Source organism: Pelmatolapia mariae, linkage group LG3_W, assembly GCF_036321145.2.
Source record: "Pelmatolapia mariae isolate MD_Pm_ZW linkage group LG3_W, Pm_UMD_F_2, whole genome shotgun sequence".
Lineage (NCBI taxonomy): Eukaryota > Metazoa > Chordata > Actinopteri > Cichliformes > Cichlidae > Pelmatolapia > Pelmatolapia mariae.
In genome coordinates, this window is record NC_086229.1 from 30,021,082 (window position 1) to 30,041,573 (window position 20,492).

Here is a 20,492-nt window from a genome sequence, read left to right on the forward strand (position 1 = left end):
GAGCTTCTATCCCCAAGCCATCCGGGCCCTAAACACATACAGACCCGCCCTCTCACATCATCCATAAGTGACTGAGACAGGACTCTCTTCCAGACAGTCTAAACCCAGGCACAATGTACATTTCAAATTCCTTTAATTTTAAATATGTTTATATTGTCTATTCTGTAAAATAGTCAGATTGTCTATTCTTATTTAATTCACTTGGTGTACAGAATTCACCTGCTTGCTGCTACTACTGCACATTCACCTAATGTATATACTATATATATAATGTTCTTCCTCTACCCTCCCCCCCTCTTTTTGCGCATGTCGAGGAGCGTGTCATGCTACATGTGACATGTGACAAATAAAGAACCTTGAACCTTGAACCAAGAAAGCGACCTCATCATCTCTATCGCTGTTCTCTAAAACTGTTGCAGCATTGACTTCACACAGTTTTTTGTTTCTGCACATCCTGGCAAAAGGTCCTTTTTTCTTACAGTAATTACATGCAGCTTCCCTTGCGGGGCATTGTTGAAGATTGTGACCTTTTATGTCTCCACATCTTCTGCATTGTGTCTTTTTTTTCTTCTGTGTTTTGGCAGTGTTTTTTTTATGTAGCGGTGTTAGCTGCTTGGGACGTGCCCCTTCTTGCTGTTTAGCATGGACACGGTTCAGTTGTGATTTGGTAATATCCATTTTAAAGTTAGTGCTTAGCATCTCTTGTTGCTTCTTTACAAGCTCACTTTGTCGGGCTCTGTTAAGCGCTTTCTCTAGCGTTAGTTCTGGATCCATTTGTAGCTGTTCTGAAAATCGTTTGTCTTTCAGACCCACGACAAATCTGTCTCGCACCATTTCATCATGCAAAGTCCCATATCCACAATGTTCTGCCAGACAATGCAGTGCAGTATGGAAGCTGTCGACTGACTCACCCGTCTCTTGTTGGCGCTGGTTAAACTTCGCTTGCTCAAATATGATGTTTCTTCGGGCTACGAAGTGAGCATCCGGCCTCCTTTTAACGGTCTCATAATCGCTCGCCTCTTCGGGAGTCAGGTGCAGGGATACCAATATGTCCTCTGCCTCCTCGCCCATAGTGTAGATAAGGGCGTTCACTTGATTTTCGTCCGCTTGCGTCTCCAATCCAGACGCGATGCGAAATCTGTCAAAACGCTTTATCCATTTGGCCCAGTCGTCAGACCTAAAAGTGAACTTCTCCGGCGGGGTGACTTGAAACTGACTCATGACGTCACGTCTCTTTCGCGCAGCTCCTCTATGGCTGACCTTTAACCTGGCACCGACGCCAAAACCTTGCACTTATGCCCAACTAAGTTTCCAGTTGTCTTCTGACACCATGTTCCGTTATTTGAGGTTATGGATGTTATTTGACTGGAGGCATAACTCACAGACACACGAGACGCGCCATTACTCCAATGAGTGTCCTTTATTATTTTTCATCCCCCCCCCTACAACAATCCAGCAGAAACGTTGCTACCTCTTAAAATTTACCTAATACTACAGGTGCCACCCTCTCTCTCCTGCACTGTACGGCTCAACTCACATACAGCAAACCTGCACTGATTCTACATATGTCACATTCCCATGATGCATCACAGGCTTGATTGGATCTTTTTCATTGAGGATTTGTAATGTGGAAAAACAGATGTTACTCTCACCTTTGACACTGAGAGTCACTGATTTCTGTAGCAGCATGTGTCCATCCTTGTTGTAGACGGTGCAGGTGTAGACTCCACTGTCAGTGAGGTGGAGGTCTTTCAGGGTCAGACTGAGGTCTCCATTTTTTATTTGCTCATTCTTCACTTCTGTGCGACCTTGTATGTAAGACTGGTTTTGGTCTCTCTGATAAACGTGGACTTTCTTGTCTTCATGTTTCCACTCCACTGTGACGTCCTGAAGCTTGATATCAGTTGTAAATGGCAGCAGGACAGACTGAACCCCTTTAACTGTTTCCACCATCTGAACCTCAGGAACTGAGAGGAGAACATGAGACAGACAGACAGATGTCAGTGAAGGTGATGCTCCATCATCTACAGTTATTGTAGCTTGATACTTTCATTGTTTTTATTTAGTGTTGGCCTTTTCTTTTGAATTCAGTTTAGTTTCTGGGAGTTTCCAGAGTGGGTTTGCTCCTTTCACTTTGTTGGGGTTCAGAGATTCTTTTATTGCTACCATATAATCTGCCTTATGATGAATGCCTTAATAACATGTTTTACAATATCAATTTATCAGTAATATTCCTTACAGGGTTTATATTGCATTGAATAAGTTTGTCATCACATTGACCTTTCTATTCACAGGTTGAGTTCATTCTATACACAATGCCTAGATGTGCTTGTTTAGAGTTGATGTTCCATCCAAGAAGGTTTTAAGCTTCACTGGTGAGAGTGTCCAGGTGATACATGTTGAGGGAAGATGAGAACATAGCAGGTTAATTGCATGCATGCTTACAATACACATATTAATCTAGTAGCAGGCCTGAGAGAAGGCCCAAGTGTCTTCTGCTTCTTCTTGAGACTGGCTGCAAAGTAGTCTACTTAGTGATTGATGACGAGGGTCCATTATTAGCTCTCAAGGGAACCTGAGGCTTGAAGTTTATTACCTTAAAAGGCAAGTAATATAGAAAAGAGAAGTTATAGGTCTGTTTATAGTTATTAGAAGTGTACGTGATGTACCTTTGTCTGCACGTGATGTACTTTTGCCTGTCTGTCACAATGTATTTTTTGACCTGTGTTGACATAGGTGTGGTTTTCTAACCTATATAACCAGAAGCCAGTGTATTTCTGTCAGAGCAAACAAGCCATATGCTGATGGTTGGTTGTTCTCCTGTGCTAATAAAACTCATCGTTTGATTGCACTTTTATGGAGCCTCCATCATTTGTTGTCTGGTCTGTGGTTGATCGATCTCGCTTCAACTTTTGTTTTGATTGTGTGTAAATGTTTAGGTTTTGTTTAACTTTTATTACGTGAACTCTTAGTTTTAGTCTCTATATTTTTTTTTTGTTACTTAGCAATCTATACCTATTTTGGACGGTGGACAAACAGCTGTAACACTCACCTCTGACACTGAGAGTCACTGATTTCCGTAGCAGCATGTGTCCATCCTTGTTGTAGACGGTGCAGGTGTAGACTCCACTGTCAGTGAGGTGGAGGTCTTTCAGGGTCAGACTGAGGTCTTTAGTGTTCAGTGGGTCTTTCTTCATCTCAGTGCGCTGTTTCTGATCTTGGCCCTTTAAGTGACACTGGTCTTTACCAATCTGATACTCATGGACCATCTTGTTTTTGTGTTTCCACTCCACTTTGACATCCTGGGTGAAGCCTTCTTTGATTTTAAAGGGCAGCAGGACCGACTCCATCCCCTGTGTCACCTCCACCATCTCCAGCTGGTACTCTAAAGAGAAAACAGAGGAGAACATAGTCAGAGAGACAACATCCTTTACATCTAGATGACTCATTGTAGAGACGTCAGGTCTGAACTTCCTGGAGCCAGGAGATTTTCTGACTGAGGCCAGACCCACAAAATCAGACACTTCCTTTGATAGATCCAAATCTTGTACCGGTTAAAGGACTCAGTATAAGATTTGGGGACCGATGAGCTACTAGAAGACGGATCTTCAAAGTCCTCATCCCCACAATGTTGTGCACCATCAGATTCTTCTCTCTCATTACATGAGACAGTAAAAAAATTTGCATGCAAAAATGCATCACAGGCTGTTTGAATGGATCTTTTTCATCGAGGATTTGTAATGTGGACAAACAGATGTTACTCTCACCTCTGACACTGAGAGTCACTGATTTCTGTAGCAGCATGTGTCCATCCTTGTTGTAGACGGTGCAGGTGTAGACTCCACTGTCAGTGAGGTGGAGGTCTTTCAGGGTCAGACTGAAGTCTTTAGTGTTCAGTGGGTCTTTCTTCATCTCAGTGTGACCTTGTATGTCAGGCTGATATTGGTCTCTCTGATACGTGTGGACCGTCACATTTTCATGTCTCCACAGCAGAGTTACATCCACAGGCAGGTCGTCTTTGATTCTGAAGGGTAGAAGGACAGACTTTTCTCCCTGGGTCACCTCCACCATCTCCACCTGTAGAACTGACAGCAGAACATGAACACAGACAGACATCAGTGAGGTTGATCCTCCATCATGTCCTCTGCTGTGTAACCAGCAGCTCCTGTTCTCAGTGTTTCTCTGACTTGGAGCTGAACTGCTTGTGTGTTGATGTGTGAGGCTGCACAAACAGCTGTGCAACTTTCTGCTGGTAATCAGTCAGACTACTTCCTGGTTGCTGTTTGACTTTGTGACTGACAGTGTTCATCACTTTTATGGATAGAGTTTCTAGGTGCAGTGAGGGGTGGAGGGTGTTGGGTTGGGTGGTGTCAGGATCTCGTGTCTGCTTGTTGCAGATGATGTGGTTTTGTTGGCTTAATTGAGAGATGACCTCCAGCTTGTTGTGGGGACATTTACAGTTTAAAATGTGAGAAAGATCAAAGTGACTCTGAAGCTTCATCCATCTATTTCATATTTTTAAATCTTAATGAGCAGAGAAGGTTTCAGCAGCTCAGAGAGGCTGTAAGGGGACAGCTGAGGTGGTTCAAAATCTCATCAGGATGTTTCATAAATGTCCAACTGCTTTACTCAGAACACAGTTTGACCTCCAAACAGAAATCACTACACTCTGAAACTCTCTGAACACTAGAATTAAACCCTTAAAATCACACGACCAAATATTATACTGTACAGAGCTGACAGATGGACCAGAGGAGACTTTAATACTGACTGGTTAGATCCATCCACCAAATATAAACTGTTCTTACTCAGTGACCTTTGAACCTGAGGTCCAGTTCTTTGGCTCTAACCTGTAATGATGACAAAGGTTTTTCACACAGTAGGAAAAAAGGGAATATTTCTGTCATGATCCTGGGTCCTTTTGACCCAGCGTTTTGTGTTTTCTATTAGTGTGATGTTGGTTCTGTTCTTCCCCCTGTTTAGTGTTATTCTGTTCTGCCCATCTGTTCCTGTGCTAAGTCCGCGTTCCCAGTCTGTGTCTATGTGTGTATGTGTTTCCTGTTTTATTGTGAAGGTCTGCGTCTGATGTAAGTGTTTTCAGTTTGCCTCCCTTGTCTCGTCAGGTTAATCTCTCCCAGCTGTGTTCCCCACCTGTGTGTAATCTCCCTGTGTTCTCTGAGTGTATTTTAGTCGTGTCTTTTGTCTTAGTGATTGCTGGTTCGTCTGTGTTGTTTCCCCTCAGTCTCCCTGCGTCTCTCCGTTTGTATTTCCCCGGACCTCCCTGCATCTAGGTTCCTGGTTTGTTTCGTTAGTTTTACCCAGTCTAGGTTTTCCAGTTTCATGTTCACTCGCCATTGCTGTTTGTACGCACTCCTGTAAATAAATACTCACCTGCACCAGAGCTGCCGCCTTTTGGGTCCTCTCTACAAACTCCACACGCCTGCCACACCGGGCGTGACAGCACGAACCAGCCACCATGGACCCTGCGGCATTCAATCCGTCCGAGGAGCTCCAAGGTGACATCACCTTTAATGTGGAGATCCTCCTCGGGATGTGGCTGGAAAACCCTCCGTACGAGCTTCGCCGCGCTGTTGAAAGCCGGCTACAACGGCTCTTTTCTGGCCTACCATGGCTTTTGGAATCTCTTCCTCCGACTATGCAGGCTTTTCTCCTGCACACACCTCACCTTCTCTCAGCCACTCCTGCCTTGCTGCCCGACTCGCCGGATGTGATCTTGCCCGGCCCATCGGAGCCATCTGCGGGGAGGAAACGCCGATCGCGCCACCGGCGCGCAACCCCACAGCCAGACGTTCGGACTTCTACTTCGCCGGCTGTGGTGAGTGAGGACTCTTTTCCGTTTTCGGACTGTTTGACTGTTCATTCAGGGGCTGTGTTCTGTGCGGCAGATAATGATGGGAACAGCTTGTCGCCTGCTCTGCAGCTCTCAGCTCAGTTAGCTGCCCCGCAGCCACTCTCAGCTCAGTTAGCTGCCCCGCAGCCACTCTCAGCTCAGTTAGCTGCCCCGCAGCCACTCTCAGCTCAGTTTTCTGGTGTCACTCCACCGCTGCTTTCGGAATTCAGGCCCTGCAGGAGGGGCAAGCAGCGGCGAAAGAAGGATTATGTGGTGGAAGACACTGGGCTGACTCCGCTGCAATCCTTTGCTTTGTTTTTGGGACTTCCAAGTTCGGAGCTACACAAACTTCCCGCCTCCTCGTCCCAGCCTCGCTCTACCACACCTCCCCAGCCTCCAGTAGCTCACTTAGCTCCCCAGCCTCCAGAAGCCCAGCTCCCAGGGTCATCTGCTCACTCACTCTCTGCTCACTCTCCAGTGCCACACTCTGCTCACTCTCCGGGGCCACACTCTGCTCACTCTCCAGTGCCACACTCTGCTCACTCTCCAGTGCCACACTCTGCTCACTCTCCAGTGCCACACTCTGCTCACTCTCCAGTGCCCCCAGTGTCACCTGTAGTTCAGTCTCCAGTGCCCCCAGTGTCACCTGTAGTTCAGTCTCCAGTGCTCCCAGTGTCACCTGTAGTTCAGTCTCCAGTGCTCCCAGCGTCACCTGTAGTTCAGTCTCCTGTGCTCCCAGTGCCGCCTGTAGTTCAGTCTCCAGTGCTCCCAGTGCCGCCTGTAGTTCAGTCTCCAGTGCTCCCAGTGCCGCCTGTAGTTCAGTCTCCAGTGCTCCCAGTGCCACCTGTAGTCCAGGCCCCTGTGCCGCCTGTAGTCCAGGCCCCTGTGCCGCCTGTAGTCCAGGCCCCTGTGCCGCCTGTAGTCCAGGCCCCTGTGCCTCCAGTGTCTCCAGTGTCACTTTCAGTTCGGTCTCCAGTGCCCCCTGTAGGTCAGGCTCCTGTAGTTCAGGCCCCTGTGCCTCCAGTGTCTCCAGTGTCACTTTCAGTTCGGTCTCCAGTGCCCCCTGTAGGTCAGGCTCCTGTAGTTCAGGCCCCTGTGCCTCCAGTGTCACCGTTACTTGCAGTACAGGTTCCAGTATTACCAGTTTCACTCGTTCACTCCATGCAGGGAGAAAGTCTTACGTCTTCTCAGTGTACTTTTCAGGGTTTAGCCGCCGTTGGTGCAGTTTGCCACTCCAGGGCTTCCCCAGAGGCTAGGTCTCAGTCCCCTGCTGATTCTGGACCCCTGAAGTTTAAGCAGCCCCCTGAGAACCACACCATGTCAGCGTTGCCTGGGCAGAGCCAGTGCTCAGTGCATTGTCAGTCGCCACTGTGTCAACTAGTGGCCTCCATGACCGCTGGCTTAGTCACGGCTTCTGCTGGTGGGTCCGAGGGACCGCTCCGGCCTTCGTCTCGTGTCTCCGCTGGAGGGTCCGAGGGACCGCTCCGGCCTGCAGCGCCTCTGTCTCCGGCTTCCACGCCGCCGCCTGCAGCGCCTCCGTCTCCGGCTTCCACGCCGCCGCCTGCAGCGCCTCCGTCTCCGGCTTCCACGCCAGCTGCAGCCGCATCATCCACGCCAGCTGCGGCCGCATCATCCACGCCAGCTGCGGCCGCATCATCCACGCCAGCTGCGGCCGCATCATCCACGCCAGCTGCGGCTTCGGCTTCTGCTTCGTCTGGTTCAGCTGCAGAGTCTTCAGCCCCGTCTGGTCCAGCTGCAGAGTCTTCAGCCCCGTCTGGTCCAGCTGCAGAGTCTTCATCCTCGCCGCCTGCGGCCTCCGAGCCTTCATCCTCGCCGCCTGCGGCCTCCGAGCCCTCATCCTCGCCACCTGTGGCCTCCGAGCCTTCAGCATCTGTTCCTGCCTCCGAGTCAGCTTCGTCCTCGCCCGGTCCTGCCTCGGCTGGTCCTGCAGTAGCAACACTGCTGTCAGAGCCAGCTCGGCCTGTGCTTTCCAAGCCTCTGAGTCGGCATCATTGCCGTGTGCGAGGGCGGCCCCCTGAACCGTTTGCCCGTCGCCGCCGTTGCCTTCCGCACGGCCGGCCCCCGGACCGCCTTCGCCTGAGTCGCCGCCGTTGCCTTCCGCACGGCCGGCCCCTGGACCGCCTTCGCCTGAGTCGCCGCCGTTGCCATCCTCACGGCCGGCCCCCTGAACTGCTTCCACGTGGCCGCCGCTGCCTTCCGCACGGCCGGCCCCCTGAACTGTACTGTTTTGTTTTTTTTCCTGTGCTCTGTTGCGTTTCTTTTCTTTTGGTTTTGGACTCGTGTTTTGTTTTGGTTTTTGTCTTCTGGCTTTCTGGTGCTCCTGTTTTGTTTTGCCTCGAGCCCTCCTTGCTGGGCCCCCGCCGCCCGCCCTGGTCGGGTTGTTTTCTGTTTCTGGGCGTTTCTTGGGGTTCTTGTTTTGGGCTGTCTGGAGCCAGCCCTTGATGGGGGGGGTACTGTCATGATCCTGGGTCCTTTTGACCCAGCGTTTTGTGTTTTCTATTAGTGTGATGTTGGTTCTGTTCTTCCCCCTGTTTAGTGTTATTCTGTTCTGCCCATCTGTTCCTGTGCTAAGTCCGCGTTCCCAGTCTGTGTCTTTGTGTGTATGTGTTTCCTGTTTTATTGTGAAGGTCTGCGTCTGATGTGAGTGTTTTCAGTTTGCCTCCCTTGTCTCGTCAGGTTAATCTCTCCCAGCTGTGTCCCCCACCTGTGTGTAATCTCCCTGTGTTCTCTGAGTGTATTTTAGTCGTGTCTTTTGTCTTAGTGATTGCTGGTTCGTCTGTGTTGTTTCCCCTCAGTCTCCCTGCGTCTCTCCGTTTGTATTTCCCCGGACCTCCCTGCATCTAGGTTCCTGGTTTGTTTCGTTAGTTTTACCCAGTTTAGGTTTTCCGGTTTCATGTTCACTCGCCATTGCTGTTTGTACGCACTCCTGTAAATAAATACTCACCTGCACCAGAGCTGCCGCCTTTTGGGTCCTCTCTACAAACTCCACACGCCTGCCACACCGGGCGTGACAATTTCTGTTTTTGGATTCTGAAATTTAAACCAAACTCTGATTCATCCTGTACTGTTCCAGATGTTGTTTTTATGCAATGTTGACTTTTTCATGACTTTTTCTACCTATAATCGACTAAACTAAAAGTATATCAGAATCTCACTGAATCTCATCTTCATCCTGTTAGAATTAGACACAGCTGACTGCACAATGATGTAGGCTTGTTTAGCACATCATGACACACGGTTGGACAGACTCGTTCTAGCTGATGTTCTTTGTTTTCTTTTCTGTCTGTGTGGTTTTATATGTGAGTTCTTGTACTGGCCTGTTTACCACTTGTTGGACCCACTTGGACTTTTATAAATCTCTCACAGGGTTATCCACATAGGAACAATGATTCTGCCTACATAAAGTGTTTGTGGTTCTTATCAGAACACAGAGGCAGCAGAAGCCACCATCTCTCTGCTGCACTGCATGGATCATACTCACAACTCACATCCCTAAGTATGAGTTTTGACAAAAAGGAAATTTTAACGAGTCTTAAAAGTAGAGACAATGCGTGTCTTCTGAATCCTGGTTCCATAGAAGATGGTCCAAAGTCTCCCGTTCTACTTTAAGAACTCTATGAACCACAAATAAGCATTCAGTATGAGAGTAACACGCTCTGTTAGGATAACTATGAGATCTTTAAGATAACACAGGGGCTCATTGTTCATGAATTCGTATGTGAGAATAATGATTTTAAATTATTCCTATTATTCTGTGTCAGTGTGAGGAAGTAACACTGAAAAAAATAAACACAAGTAACCTTTTCCATGATTTTATCATTTCACCTGTAAGAGGGTTGTTAAAGATATAGAAAAATGATCACAGTCAGGATCTGTTTCCCAACCTGATGGTGCAGGGGCCCACCAAACTAGGCACTCACCCACAGGCAGCCTTCCAAAGATTGGCTTCAGGGTGGAGGCCCGGTAACTCTTTCCTGGGCAGTTCCCTAGATTTTTCACTCATGGGGATTTTTGAATCGCTCTTTCTCTGGTCCCTCACTCAGGACAAAAGCCCACAGGCCTCTATCATAATTAGATAGAGATTCACAGAGGGGTTACTGTCGTTTGATGAAACTTAATCGTTTATAATATACCGCCCCTTCAACCTTAGGTTGCAATCATCCTTATAGGGGTGGGGAAAAACTCAATATAATATAACACCAATAATATTAGTATTTTATGAACCAAAATACTCTGTGAATATTATAAACAAGAGAGCTTATCTCATACACCACCATCCTGAAATAACATTAACTGAGAAAACCTGCTTTAAATCAACTCAGCTGAAAAGTCGTCCCACTCGGGACACATTGAGCTTGACAAAGCTACGTCATAATTCAGAGAAAGCTAATGGCTCAGAGACAAATAGAAAATAAACAAGACAGCAGCCTCTTTACATCTACAAATAAATACATAAAATAAAAATTTTCCTGATGACTTTTGTCAGTAGAAAATTGTACTTAGTAGTCAGTATAAGCTTTTAATGATATGTTTGGATATGATAGAATACTGCATGTTGACCTTTTGATGACTTAGACTGTTTTCCACTACAAGACTTGTTTCTGTTTTATAAATTCTTTCCCACAGCGATAATAGCTGAACAAGCAGTTTCACTCCTACCAGGAAGAGGAGAGCTGGACACTTTTATCTGCGCTCCCTAACAAGAAGAGGGGCCGCGTCCTTCTCTATCCCACAACACACACATACACATACATATGCACTAACATTTCTCTATCTATGAATAGACGTATTCACTGTTGTATTATTTTTGTATACAAATAAAGACAAGTGCAAGAACAGAGCGCTGATCACAGGGCCCCCACTCTGATGTGAGCGCTCTGTGACCCGCCCTTGCAAGTAAAACCTGCAGCGTGTGTGTCTCCACTCTCTGACTCTCAGCTGAAGAAGTGTCATTTAGAATAAATCTCTTGACACTTTACAGATTTTATCTTTACATTCTGCACTTGTGGTGACTAAACTGATGTCCAGAGCTTGTGTGCGAGTTTGTCTTAAATGTGAATTGTTGTCTATGAAGACAACAACAGATATGATTCTGAGGGTTTATCACAGTTAACTGCTGTATTATCACAAACAGACTGAATGCAATTGCCAACTTGACTCTGATCAGTTGCAGACTGATATCAGACTGACTCTGTGTTATGACAACGTTTATGGCAGGTTTTACTGACAGTGTTTGATCATCTCTGTTTGTACCAGTGAATAAATAAATAAATAAATAAAAACATAACTGAACTAAGCACTTTCTGCAAACAGCTGTTTCTTTACTCTTTAGCTGAGTTTTTGTCTCTGCTTTATAACCAGCAGCTCTTCACTCATATCTATGGGGTGGCTGTAGCTCAGGTGGCAGAGCAGATCAGCCACTAACTAGAAGGTCGGTGGTTCGATCCCAGGCTGCTCCAGTCTGCATGCTAAATATCCTTGGGCAAGATACTAACCCCATGTTGCTCTCCGATGCGTCCATCGGAGTGTGAATGTGTATGAATGTTAGATAATTAGCACTTGAGCTTAGAAGTGCTGGTGTGATTGGGTGAATGAATTAGTTGTATAAAGCGCTTTGAGTGCTCAGACAGAGTAGAAAAGCGCTATATAAGAACCAGTCCATTTACCATTCATGTTTTCTGTTAATGTGGACAAACAGATGTTACTCTCACCTCTGACACTGAGAGTCACCACTTTCTGTAGCAGCATGTGTCCATGCTTGTTGTAGACGGTGCAGGTGTAGACTCCACTGTCAGTGAGGTGGAGGTCTTTCAGGGTCAGACTGAGGTCTTTAGTTCTCAGTGGATCTTCATTCATCTCAGTGCGACATCTGTAACCCTGGTCCTGTGTGTCTGGTTGTTCACTCCGGCTTGGATACACACAGACCTTCATGTTCTTGTGTGTCCACTGCACTGTGACGTCCTGAAGGTCAGCTGTGATTTTAAAGGGCAGCAGGACCGACTCCTCCACCTCTGTCACCTCCACCATCTCTGCCTGGAAAACTGACAGCAGAACATGAAACAGACAGACATCAGTGAGGTTGATCCTCCATCATGTCCTCTGCTGTGTAACCAGCAGCTCCTGTTTTCAGTGTTTCTCTGACTTGGAGCTGAACTGCTTGTGTGTTGATGTGTGAGGCTGCACAAACAGCTGCTTTTCTCACCTGTGACATTTAGTGAGACAACTTTCTGTAGCAGGATGTATCCACCCTTGTTGTAGATGGTGCAGGTGTAGCCACCATGGTCACTAAGTTGGGGGTCTTTCAGGGTCAGACTGAAGTCTTTATTTCTCAGAGGATCTTCATTCATCTCTGTGCAACCTCTTTGATCCTGGTTCTGTAAGAGATGCTGGTGTTCATTGTTCTGATACACATGGACCGTCATGTTTTGGTGTTTCCACTCCACTTTGACGTCCTGAGGAAGATCATCTTCTTCATCGATTTTAAAGGGCAGCAGGACAGACTTCTCCTCCTGTGCCACCTCCACCATCTCCAAAGGGTAATCTGAGAACAGAAAATGAAGACAGACATGAGTGAGTGTGATCCTCCATCATCTCCTCTGCTGTGTAACCAGCAGCTCTTCACTCCTGTGTTAGCATCAGTGTCTAGTTCTCTGTGGTTTTTCATTAATTTGTGTGTGTCTGCTCCTTTATCAAAGCTGCTTCTCATCATGTTTCTGTATCTCACTTCCACTTGATTATGTCCAGAGGCAGAAGAGCTGTGATTACAAAGGACAGAAGTATCAAATATTTACCATAGCTCTGTTAATTACTACAAGTAAATCAATAAATAACATATCCGAAATCTTCATGTACCAAAAGAGTTTCATATCACAGAGGTTTGCTTTCATAGTCCTCCATCAGCATCTGATGATCTTTATTAGAAAAATATGAAAGAAAATTCACTAAACCAACTATTTTAACAATCATTACATCAGTACATGAGTACAACTCATTAATAAAACATTAGTTAGTTTAATTAATCCTGTTTACTCTGGTTAACTTTTTAAATGCTACTTTAAAAATTGTTCTGAGCAGCATTTATGATGAATGAATAGTTTTTATTCACAGAGTTAGAGCAGACTGTAAACAAGAGCTCCTTTGAGTCTCCTGTAGCCTTTAACAGCCTGTAAGAATTTATATGTGAAGCACTGGGAACAGATTTTATGTCAGTCCATCACAAATGTGACCTTTAGTGCAGCAAGTTTAAAAATGTCTTTGTAAACATCTCTAGTGTTTGTGATTGTTCTTATAAAGCACATTGTGAAGATACAGAAATTATTTTTACTGCAATAATATAACCTGCATTATTAACATTGCCTCAATAATATTACTTCCAGGATTGATATTGTATCAAAGATGTTTGCCATCATATTAACCTTTTTCATTACAGGTGTAGCTATGATCATTTTATACACATTGCATATTTGTGCTCATTCAGAGTTGATGTTCAGTCTACTAAAGGTCTCAAGCTTTGTGAAGCGCTATGTCTTCACAATCCATTGTGTGGGTGACTTGGAACATAGAAGGCCGCATACACGCTTACAAACACATATAATCTAGAAACCTGCCAGCCCAAAGGCCTGGAATTCATTTAGCTTCTAACTGCATTTTAGTCTACGTGGTAACAGATGACAGGAGAGTAGTTAAGAAAGGTATCAGCCCTCGGAGACCATCTAGGCTTGAAATTTATTACCATGTATGGAAGGTGTTATCAAAAACGGAACTTTTGTATCTCTTTTCAGACATTTAAGATGTATCAATGACTGTAATCGATGTATTCTGAGCTGTAATTGGCGCACGAGGGGGTGTAAAACCCTGATGCTATAAAATCATCATCTTGTGTATTCTTAGCGGGAGACGTTTTGCTGATGTGATGCTGCATACTTCTTCTCCTGCGTGTGTTTTAATAAACTCGTTGTCTGATTGCACTCTCCTGAGCCTCTGTTGGTGTGTTCTCTTGCTCAACATTTTTCAAACTCGTAACAACATGTAAGCAGGTGGGTTGATGGAGGTGGCATAATGAATCATAAAGTGTCTCATCGCTCAGCTTTCTTTGAACTCTCTTACTTTCACTTTCACTGGCTGCTTGGTTTACTTTAGGAACGACTGAGGTTTGAGTTCAAACATCACTGCTGAGACCCACTCACTCTTTGAGTCACTCTGACGTCTCTGTGACATAATCACTGTGACATCACTAATCATACTGATGTAATAACAAAGCATTAAACATAATTTATTATAGTTCCATTGGTAACAGTACAATAAGTACTTACTAAAGTTCAGGTAACTAGCAGGTTACTGTTTATCACTGATGGTTATTATAAAGAGTCTCCATCAGGCTGAGAGGGCGGAGCCTCTCCAGCAGCTCATCAATCAGGTTGATTATTGGATCATTTCCATGTTGGAGCATCTGATGAGCATCATGATGACCTGCTGAGTCGTCTGGTTGGTGCTTTAATAACTATGCATGCAAACATTTATTGATGAACTGAACATGAAAGTTTTGCACAGAGGAAGGAAAACGAGTTCAGGAAAAAGAAAGTGACCTTGTGTCAGTCTGATTTGATCAATCTGTCGTATTTGATTTTGAAAAAATTAAATTAGCCAAAGCTAATTTTAACCTGGTCAGCTGTTGAGAAAGTCGTGAATATGTTGTAAGATTCATGAAAAGTGCTTCAGTTCATTCTATTTCTATCACCATTAGAGGGATGAAGCATCACTTATAATTGAGTGAAAGATTATCAGGGTTACCATGGTTACCACATTAAGTTTCAGTTTGGATATTAACATCAAACAGACTCAAACATCTGATGTTTAATGGCAATAAAGGATTCTGATTCTGATAATCACTCACCTTTTCTCATCTTTAACATTCTATATCTATAAAATATGAAGGCACCACAGGCAGCAGCCAGGACAACCACAGGAACCAGGACAGCTGAGAGAACTTTGGGCCAGACTGGAGGAGGAGTAGGTGGAGGCGGAGGACGTTCTGTAATCAACACAAACACAAACAACCTTAAAATCATTGTGGTGAATTCACTTTTACTCTAACTGCCAACCTTTCTCTGAAGCACTGACCTGTGACCTTGAGGTCTACATAAGTCTTGCTCTGATCTCGTCCATATTTGCGGGTGGTGCAGGTGTAGGTTCCACTGTCAGAGAATGTAGGGTTCTTCAGAGTGATAGTGAGGTTTCCGGTTTGCAGAGCGTCAACGAACATTGATGTTCGGTTGGTGTAATGATCATTTTGTTCTTTAAAATCATCACCGCTCTGCAGACGCACGTGAACTGTTGGGATGCTGAGCTCCTTGCGGTCCCACACTGCTGCTGTGGCATCTTTGGCAACATCATCTGGGACCTGACAGGGCAGCAGCACAGACTCCTCCCCCTCATACACCTCCACTGCGGATGCATGCTGGGAAACTGAGTACAGAAACACGAAGCGGGTTAGTGGTGTAATGTTGTAACAGATGGTGAGACACAGAATGGCGATCCAGGTATAAAAGCCTCACCTCCTGACCTCAGAACAGTTTCCCACTTTGCTTTAGTCCAATTTAAGTTTGTTTCTGAATCATACTCACAAATGCGTTCTGCATGACAGCTTCTCCTGAGCCCATACCCTGACTTACATCACACAACCATGCCTGTTTTTAATGCAGTGCTGCCTCATGGCCCAAAGATCATGGACATAAACTATTGACTTTGTCATGGTCTGGGTGGGTGCTGGGTTTTTGCCTCAGTGCCTGTGTTTCCACCTCTTGGCAGAGCTGCCGCATCACTGTTGACAGGCTGCACCTGGGAATAATCTGAGCTGCTGGCTTTTTAAGACCAGTGCTCACTCTCCTCACTCTCACAATCACTCTTCGCCAGAATGTCTGCTAACGATTGTTAGTGCAGGCCGTCACAGTTTCATGTTAAAGCATTCATAGCATTGCTTGTACTCACCTGAATTTCCTTTCTGCTCACAGTAATCCTCCAGACGCCACTACCTACCTGCAATAATACTTCTCAACTCCGTTGCTTGTCTGTTTGCCAGGTTCATTGCCTCCCTGCCCTACTCTCAGAGAAAACTTGGATCATAGCTCTGGATAACTCACAGGGCTCACCCGGACCACCTGCCCCTCTCCATGGTCCGTCCCCGCGTGATAAAAGTAAGACTGTTCACAATTGCCTGTTTTCCTCCTGGATTAAACACCTGGAATCCCAGCTTGACACCTGTCTTTCTCATTACAGAGACTCTGGGCGCCTGTGTGTCCCAGTTCCCGGTCGCTAATGGGCTCCTGTACCGGCATTATCACCCGATATCTGGTTTCCCCGACTCCCGCTCTCACTAAACTACTACAGTTTTCTTGACTGTCTCTCAGCTCATGGTTTTTGACTTGTGTATATGTTAAAGCCTCACTCTTAAAACAGTTACTGCTCATAGTGTATCCTAGTAAGACTCCTAGAATTACTCTAGTACTAAGTTTATGGCTCACGCTTTGTGCATAGTCTAAGTTTCATAGTGTAAGTTCATTGTGAGAGATTATTGAATCTCATTCTCGTTTCATAGTAAATGCGCTATGTGTTTCGCATTTGTCTCTGAATATTGTGTTGTACAGTACACATTCTGATCCCACTCATACTTTTCCTCTGAGTGCTGTCTGCATCTGGGTCCATACGCCCCACGGCCACTTGGACGTGACAGATTTTCAGTCTCGTCCCTTCCACACAGACATTCTCCAGATTGTGAGAATCTTTTGATGACATAATAAAGTGTAGATGACGATGTATCCAAAGTCCTAACAACCACACCAACCTCCATTTTTACTTCTGTAAAGCTCTACCTTTTTAAAATCATTTCACTGACCTGTTACTGTTCTTTCCCAGCCTTTTGTTGCCCTGTCATAAATTTTTTGACACATACTGCTGCCATTATATTTTTCAATCTGTTCTATTGTGAATAAAATATGTGAGCTGCAAATCATTGCATTCTGCTTTAATGTACATTTTGCCACGTGGTTTCTAGAAATCATTTATAAAGTTCATAACATTGTTCATAAAGCATGTCATGTGAGTGTTAAAATTAAACATTTTAAAAACATTTGAACATAAAAACATTTATGTTCATAAATAATGTGCATTAAAAGCACATAAGGAGTGGCAGCAGTGATGACTGAACAGAAATCAGTCACCTCCTGCTACATATTGACTAAGAATGCACAGAAATCTTCGACTGTGTGAGAAATAAGAGCAGCTTTAACAAGTAAGGTGAACAGTAACATCAGCATCAGTAACATCATCTTTGGAAAAAAGTGGTATTAATGTTGATCGTCACCCAAAGTACAGATGGCTGAACCCAGCACACAGCTCTCACAGAAACATCTTTTAACCTGTAGAGGAGCAGAGCAGCTTTCTTACCGAGTAAGAGGAGCAGCAGCAGCATCTTCATCCTGCAGCACAGTCCCGTTAAATCTGATGCTCAGCCAGACTGCAGACACATGAAGCAGCGACAGAACAGAAGTGACTCAGCAGACACTCCCGGAGACTGCGGCAAACACCTCTTTACTTTCAGTTTCACTTTCAGCGAGGGGTCATGGGTGGGAACAGGAGCAGCACTGTTAGTCATCTGTCTTCAAGAGAACAGTGAGAAGGAAAACACTAACAGGAGTGCATACACACACACACACACACACACAATCTCTTTTCTTATTGAGGAAAAAAACAGGACCTGATCATCATCGCTTTATAACAACTTCGTTTCTGCCCAAAGTGCCTTTTTTGTGTACACTGTAAAAAAAAATAACATTCTTAAAAAAACAGAAATATTCTGGCAGCTGGGGCGCCAAAATAATACCAGAAAATAACAGAAAATAACTTTCTCATGAAAATACGGTTATTTATAGTAATGACAATACAGTTTGTTGCCCTAATTTTACATGGGATTTTGCCTTTTTCAAGTGCTTTTAAACATTAAATTAGGAACATTTTAATGTGATTAAACAATGAAATTACCTATAAACAATGTCAATGAATGCAGCAATATGAATAATAATACTTAAATGTACAGAAATATACAGTTAACAGTTGGTTTAAATAATAATGGATTGCATTCAGATAGCGCCTTTTGAGACCCTCAAAGCACTTTATAATTCCACTCTGGCCATCACCAGTAGGTGGTAGGTGAAGTGCCTTGCCCGAGGACACAACAACCGAGAGTGTCCGAGCCGGGGCTCAAACCGACAACCTTCTGATTACAAGGCGAACTGCCAACTCTTGAGCCACGATCGCCCTAAACAGCAATAATAACAATAATAATTATTTGATGTAAAAAAAGTTTATAAGAATCATTTTATATATTTTTCCATAGCATTACATTTGAATTTAACAGTTCAATCTTTCAAATAATGGACAAATATTTGTGAAATTATGATGCATTTGTGAATGTATTTTAACAATCTAAATATGCACATGTACAGACAAATGCATTTAAAAAACAAGAAAATTATGTTTTATTACATTACAGTGATTTTACATTAATTTACATTTGAAATGTAAAATCACAGTCTATTTATGTATATTTCATGATATTCTAGAAGAACAGTACAAAACTGTAAAATACACAGTAAAATACTTTTATATTACAATTTTGTTTTACAGTGTAGATCAATTGTTTCACTAAATCGTAACATGTTCATGTTTATATATGTCACACTACAAATTCAGAAAATTCTGACTTTCATGTTGTTTTTTCATGACACACTTGTGTGTATAGGCTAATGAGGAGTCTTTGTACAAGATGTTGCTGCTCACATTCATCAGATCTTCATAGCATTTTTTTTATAGATTTTTTTTATAGATGGTGTGTATATATCTATATCTATATATCTATATCTACATACATATATATATATATATATATACAGATAGATAGATAGATATAGTGTTAGAACAGAAGGTGGCACTATTCCTGAGATTACAGACAAACCATTTTTAACCCTTTAAGACCTACCATAGAACCAAGTCTGCCAGAGCTTACTTTATATTTTTACATGCTGTAGTGCCATTTTTGGGAGCATTTCAAGTTGCTATACATCAATACAACTGTTATAGTCCATATTTTAATAATATGTATGCATTAAGTCCATAGTAACTACATTAATTGCAAAAAAGTGCAATAAACTACAAAAATATTGAAAATCGTTTTTGGTTTTTTTTACATATATTTCTGCTTAGAGAAATTTAAGAGGCTTATCCCTCAAAACTTTAAATACAAAAAAGTTGCTAAAAATAGTTTACAACAACAGAAAATTTAGTTTGAGTGTCTTCATAGTTTTATTTTTGAGATACACCAATTTCTATATACTGCAGGAAAAACGAAAAACAATCCTATGATGCAAATTTACAAAGAAAACAGTATGTGAATCAGAATAAACTATTCCCAGCAGTGCAATTCGAGTTCTAAGCATCCCAGAAACTATTCAGAAAAGCATAAAGTCAAACATGACTTATAGAAACACCAGTATAGGCTTTTAACGCCTACAAGTAAAAAACTACATTTTCCGCGAAAATGACGTCACTTCCGGTTTCGGGCAGGAAATGGCTGACATGCGATCGTTCCCACTGATGTCTGTTTCAATGTGGGAAGTGTCACGAACAGCTTATCGGATCGGCAAAGCATGTTTGTGGAATATTATGTTTTTGTTCCTGCAAGCGCTTTTTATGCAATTTTTGCAAGGCTATATGTGGAAGGAAATTGTGACCTAGGGCAAGCTGATGGCAAAAGATGTAAGTACAACTCCTCCGGTTTCATATGCAAAAAGTTTAGTTAAATGTTGTGGCACAGAGCAACAGAACGTCCTGGTTTTGAATACAGGCTGGTCCTTTTTCTGTGTGGAGTTTGCATGTTCTTCCCATGTCTCTGTGGGTTCTCTCCATGTACTCTGGCTTCCTCCAGAAATTGAATGTCTCTCATTCTCATTAATCCATCCATTCATTTTCTTCCACTTATCCAATTCAGGGTTGAGGGGGTGGAGCCCATCCTAGCTGCCACTGGATGAGAGGCAGGGTAGGACAGGTCATCAGTCTCTTTCACAGGGCTAACACATGGAGACAGACAGCCATTCAAGCAACATAAAAATCACCCGTTAACCTCACCGCACTGACTGCATGTCTTTGGACTGTGGGAGGAAGCGGGAGTCCCACACAGACATGGGGAGAACATGCAACTCTACACAGAAAGGAAACCAACCAACCAAACACAAGTTTTCTTACTTTTTGTGCTAAGTGTAATTGCTATATATTGTGCAAATGCTATTCATAATGATCATATATAAGTTCAGTAGTGAAATTATGCTTAACGTGAGACATTAGGCTAGAGAGGCAAGTGAAGAGGAAGGACAGTAGATATATTAGACAAAGGATGTTGAAGCTGGAGCTGCCAGGAAGGAGGGAAAGAAGAGAACCACAAAGAAGATTCATGGATGTATTGATGGGATTAAACGTCTCGGACGAGAGGTGACACGTCTTCAAGAAACTTAAAAATGTTCAGTCACTTTTACTTCCAAGCTCGTCAGAGGTTTACATTCATCACGGGCAT